The following is a 5971-nucleotide window of genomic DNA, read 5'->3' on the forward strand; positions in this document are numbered from 1 at the left end:
TCAGGTGAGCCTTTGGAAGAGGTACTTGCCCAGGCCAGCCTGGGGGCCGGCCAGCCTGTGGAGGTTAGTCAGGTGGTCGCTCATCTCCTTGATGAGTTTCACCTCCTCATCCAGGAAGTGGTTCTCCCGAAGTCAGAGCTGCGGGTCTGTGTAGTCAGAACCTGGGGCATGCAGATCCAGAAGGGCCTGGTTCAGGTTCTTCTTCAGAACCAGAGTGGCTTCCATGGCCTCCAGGGTTTTACCCCCTAGCTGTCTTGGGATAGCTTCTGCACAGCTTGGGAGAGGGCACAGCTGCTGCTCTGGTTTTGCATCTTCAAGAGATGCTTAGTATCCTCAGGCTTCTCAATCAACTCTCCGAAGAAGTGGCCCATACCCCAACCCTCATCTCCAGCGACATCCTTGCAGTAGAAATGGAAGCGCAGATGGAGGTAGGTGTGGGAGGCCCGCAGATGCATGTTGACCAGGGGGTCGACAGTGGCCTCCAACTTAATGGAATAATACTGACAAATCTGGGAGCTCACTGTTGGTGGGTAATTAGGAGCTAAGCTCAAAATAGGAGGTTGGCTGGTCTCACAGGCAGAGGGTGATGCAGAAGATAGCTCTGTAGGCTGCGACTGGAAAAAAGATTGGAGGGTGGTCAGGGGCTGGAAGAAGGGGCATCCTTGGGTCTGTTCTATCCACACACTGTTGAAGCAAGAGACAGATCCGCGGGACCTCTGGGCTCATTGGCGCACTGTGGCCCTCTTCATCTCAAGCCCCACCATAATTGAAGGAGCATAGGCTTTGGAATCAAAGAGAACTGGCTTTGAAACACAGCTCAACCCACTACCAAGTGTAGTTGCAAAACTTCTTCATCCATCAACCTCCCTGGCACGCAGCCACTTTGAGCTTTGGACTACCTCACCGCATTTGGAATTGTTCCTCCAGCAAAATCCGAAAGATCTATATTTTCCCCATGACCTTTTTCTAATACACTAGCTCTCTTACTTTTATTTTTTTTTTAAATATTTAACTTATTTATTCATGAGAGACACAGCGGGAGAGGCAGGCCCCATGCAGGGAGCCTGACATGGGACTCGATCTCCAGACCAGGGATCATGCCCTGAGCCAAAGGCAGATGCTCAACCACTGAGTCACCCAGGCGTCCCTCTAGCTCTCTTACTTTTACACACCTGTTTTATACCTGTTGTGCCTGTTCTCCGATTTGCCTTGCTCCTCCATCTCTCCTTGTTCTCCTTCCTCTCCCTTCCCGTGTCTCAAAGTATAGACACCATCATGTCATTGATAACGTTCTTTGACAGCTTCCTTGCTTCCTTGTCTTTACAGCAAAATTCTACTGCTAAATCCAACCGGGTGATTGCCCCTTCTGGTTTTATACGCGCTCTCTAGAGATCTATTAGGAAAACAAGATTAAACTTTGGTGAGGGGGATGCCTGGATGCCTCAGCAGTTGAGCGTCTGCCTTCAGCTCAGGTCCTGATCCTGGAGACCCAGGATCGAGTCCTGCACTGGGCTCCCTGCATGGAGCCTGCTTCTCCCCCTGCCTAGGTCTCTCTCTCTCTCTCTCTCTCTCTCTCTCATAAATAAAATAAAATCTTTAAAAAATATATAAATAAACTTTGGTGAGTATCCACAAGTACACATTCCCCAGCCTGGCTCGTCACACTTTGACCTACAACATTCTCCTTGCGTTGCCTACACATCGCATCCCCGAGAGCCCCCAGCTGAAGCTCCAGCCAACCTCCCTCACTTCCTGCTGCACCCCCTTTCTCAGTCCTTTCCCGGGTTCTCCCCCAATAATTGCATAGCTCCACATGGTAGAAGGTTCTGCGTCTCATCTCCTATTTGCTTAAGGATGGCATCCTGTTGTCCATCTCTGCTCTCTCCTGTTGCTTTACCCTTCCTCCACCTGCCCACTTTCTCTCTCAAAATATGAGCGTGTTCAGGGTCTTCTCTGCTTCCTATGCTCCCCTTCCCCAGACACTGCTGCCTCTCAGCTTGAGACATTCGTCCTGGTGTTTGCTGTTATAAAGCTCCAGCCTCTCCTTCTTTCTCCTCACTGCCCCCTCCTCCGCCTTCATCTTCGGACCTATGAACAACTCACAGGGCTCTGTATCCTCGACCCTTTCCTATTGTCATCCCGGATCCTCTCCTATGGAGGAATATTAACAACTGGCATGGGTGGGCACTGACAGGTGGGAGCGGATTCTGACCACAGGTCTGTGACAGAGCCATGCCACAGCCTAGCGTGCCATCCACAATCACTTGTGCCCCGGATCTGTGCCACCACCCCACACCTCTTTCATAAATCAAAGTGGACACATTCCCCAGGATGTAGCACGGGCACCATAAATTTGCCATTTGCCAACCTGAGCTCTTCTTTTCCTCCTCTCTCCAAACGTTTCTCCACCTGCACTGCTTGTATGGCCCTATTCTATCTTGAGGACAACCGTTTGACCACCGTGATCTTAGCCTCACTATCTTTGCTGCAGTGAGAAGAATACACGTCTTCAACTGGGAGCGTCCCTGCTAAAATCCTACAATGGCTTTGTACTGCTTTTGGGATCAAAGTCACGCTCCTTAGGGCATACAAGGCTCTTCAGGACATGGCTTCTGCCTGCATCTCTAACCTGACTGGCTTCTCAGCACTTCTCTCATCCCCCCTTAACCCTTTGCACCCTCCACTCTGTGCTAGGTGGAACCCCAAATATCAGCCCCCGAAGTTTCTGCTAGTTTCTGCCTCGTGTCTTTCCACAGCATCTCTTGGCTACCTGGGCCCTCATTGTTACCACCACCTTGCTCTGACCTGCTTGTTAGAATAGCTCCTGCTTCCTTTAAAAAACCTAGTCCCCCCCCCAAAAAAAATAAAAAAATAAAAATAAAAATAAAAAACCTAGTCCCCCCTCCCCTGCAAACAAACAAACAAACAAACAAACAAACAACCCTAATCAGAGATGTTATTTCTTTTAGGAAGACTTCTTGAGCTCCCCAGTGCCCAGTCGGGGATAAGCACACTACCCCCTGCACTCCTTATGCCTCATGGTTTCCTCTTCCACTTCGCTCCTCAGAACCGATTGCATCTGTCTCTTTGCCTGCCTAGCTCTTGCCTGCAATCCGAAGTCTCTAAAGGCAGTCAGGTTAGTGGTTGGTGCACAGTAGGAGCTCGAGTTTATGGGTTGAAGGGCTGATTGCACCAAGCCGGAAGATCATAAATGATGAACACCAACACATCGCATCTGTTCACTGTCAGTATATGGGTTTGCTTATCATTTGAAAAAGCTTGAAATTAGCGAAGCAGATAATACTGTCTGGTCTTTGTTCAGTGTTTGGAGAAACTATCAAGACACACCAAGTGTCCCTCAGGAGTTTCTGAGAATCTACCGCTGATGAGAGGGCTCTGTGAGCACCTGCTGCCTCCCTGTGGACACTGTGAGTGCCTAATGAATCCTGACTGACTAGCTCTACCTCACTCCGTGCTTTGCCAAACAGACCCATAATGCTTGAGGTTAGTTTCATTTGCCACCGTCCTCCTTTCTAGATTTTTCTTTCATAGAGTAGAGATGAACATGCCAAATGGACATAAGTAACATTCTCAAATCACCTTGCTTTGTATTTTGGGTGCTCTTTCAAATCCTGCCTCTATAGTAATCATATCAGTAGGAGTAAATAATTTATCTTTGAATGTTGGTCTGTTGCCCTGTAATTTTGTTACATCAAAGCGTGTTCCAGACGCAAATTGTGATTTAGCATGTGTTGTACTGGATCTTGTATTGCCTGCAGCCATTTGATTTAAAATTCAAGAGGGAGATGTTGCACTTACTAGGGGCTAAGTGACCATGTCTGAGGAGGGGTGGTATCCATGTGGGGAAAATGCAAGTTTCATTGTGAGCAGTGAGGAAGCGGTCACCTTTAGTCATTGGAGCAAAGTAATTGGGAGTTAATTAATTGCACAATAATAAAAGACTCTTTCTTTAGAGTTAACTTTTAAATTGTTGTCCAAATTGTGGTTAAACATTCCCTCACTTGGGATCCCTGGGTGGCTCAGTGGTTGAGCAGCTGCCTTTGGCTCAGGTCGTGACCCCGGAGTCCTGTGATCGAGTCTCACATCCAGCTCCCTGCACGGAGCCTGTTTCTCCCTCTGCCTTTTTCTCTGTGTCTCTCATGAATAAATAAGTAAAATCTTTAAAAAAAAATTTAGAATAAAACATTCCCTCACTTGCCCTTCATTCACAACTCTTAGTGCCCCCCCATGGGAGATTAGCAAAAGGTGGATATAATTAATTTCTCAAGTTCTTAAGAGAGAAATTCAAGCCTATTATATTAGAGCATTTTATCCTTCTTGTGCTAATGCTGTTGATGATAATTTGAACTTTGCTTATGATTGAAATGCAAAGTAAACTTCTTCCATCACATGATCCTTGCTGGGGCTTCCTGGTCTTACTGTCTATCTCAGAACATTCTCAGTGTCTCTCTTTCCAAAGCTAACCATCACCGGGGCTTGTGCTGTGTTGTGAATGTCCAAATGGCAAGGCTGGTGTTTATTAATTCCACATTAGCATTAAGGAATGTAAGGGAATTAGCATTTATTGATCACACACAATGTACTAGAACAGTGCTGGGTGTTTACAGATGGTATCTCACTTAATTCTCACCATAATCTAGTTGTGAAGAGATTATTTTCATCCTGTTAGATAAGTACTTTGGGGTTCCGAGGGCTTAAGCAGTTTGATTTGACCAACAGAGCACAGAATGTAGGGGAGCCTGGACTTGAATCTAGTTATGGTTGATTCTGAAAGCTCTTTATCGTTCTGTCATACAGGCTACATCCCGTTATGACTAGGGAGTATCACAGATTTAGCATTTAGTTTCTCTGTTATTAAGTCTTTCTCTGAAAAATTTCATTGTGATTCCCAGTGAATTCTCTATGTCTCTATAAAGTGCTGCAGAGGATACCATGCGCACACATACACATACGTGGGGATGCGTTAGAAAAGTAGAGATGGTTTTGTTTATACATTAGGGTATTTAGCCAATAACACTCACACTGAGAATTCTTCCCTTTTCTCTGCTTCACAATATGAGAGTTTTATAAAAATGGTCTATAACTTACGAAATCAAGGTGTGGATCAACAAATGATTTGTCTGCACAAACTTCGGAGTAGTTGACGCAGTCTGGATTCCTTCGCTCTTCTTCATCTGTCCTCACTGCCTCTGACTTCATTTTCATCTACCTGTGTTGTGTTCCCTTGGGACTTGGTCTCAGTTGATACCAATTCCTAGCGGCCTACTCCACCCCTCTCTCCCCTTCTCTTTTTCTGGGCTTGTCTGTATCCTTTTCTATGAAACCTTTCTCTGTCAACCTTTGTCTTTGATTTTTTTCTCAGTCCAGAACCACCCAGTTGAAGCAATGAGAGAAAGGCTAAATTATTGTTAGCAGTATTTCTACAATTAGATTAAAACAGCAAGGATATTGGTTAATGACTTCTTTTTTCTTTTTAAAACTCATCCACAGTGGTTGGACAATGCTGGTATATGGTGAGCCCTCAACAAATATTTCCAGGTTGTTGGTCAGGGCTGCCTATGAGGTGATGCAAACATGGGGGCTACACAAAATGCCATATATATGTTTTTTCTTTTCTTTCTTTCTTTCTTTCTTTCTTTCTTTCTTTCTTTCTTTCTTTCTTTCTTTCTTCTTCTTTTTAAGAGAGGGAGTGAGGGGGTGGGGAGGAGCAGAGACAGAGGGAGAGAAAATCTCCAGCAGACTCCCTGCTGAGTGCAGAGCTGAGGCTGGATCTCACAACCCTGAGAACATGGCCTGAGCTGAAATCAAGAGTCAGTTGCTTAACAGACTGAACCACCCAGGTGCCCCCCAAATGACATGTTTTAACCGTTGTTGGTTTCCATGTCATGCACTTTGAAAGTGACGAACCCAGTGAATGGGGTGAGGTCTACCGTCTGTCAGGTACATGTAG

General features: G+C 46.0%; 1 pseudogene; it reads right to left on the reverse strand.

The window, feature by feature from the left end:
* LOC140605021 (ferritin light chain pseudogene) lies at positions 1–5220 on the reverse strand (annotated as a pseudogene).
* Positions 5221–5971: the final 751 nt, after the last annotated feature.

This window comes from Canis lupus, chromosome 1 (genome assembly GCF_048164855.1).
Source record: "Canis lupus baileyi chromosome 1, mCanLup2.hap1, whole genome shotgun sequence".
Lineage (NCBI taxonomy): Eukaryota > Metazoa > Chordata > Mammalia > Carnivora > Canidae > Canis > Canis lupus.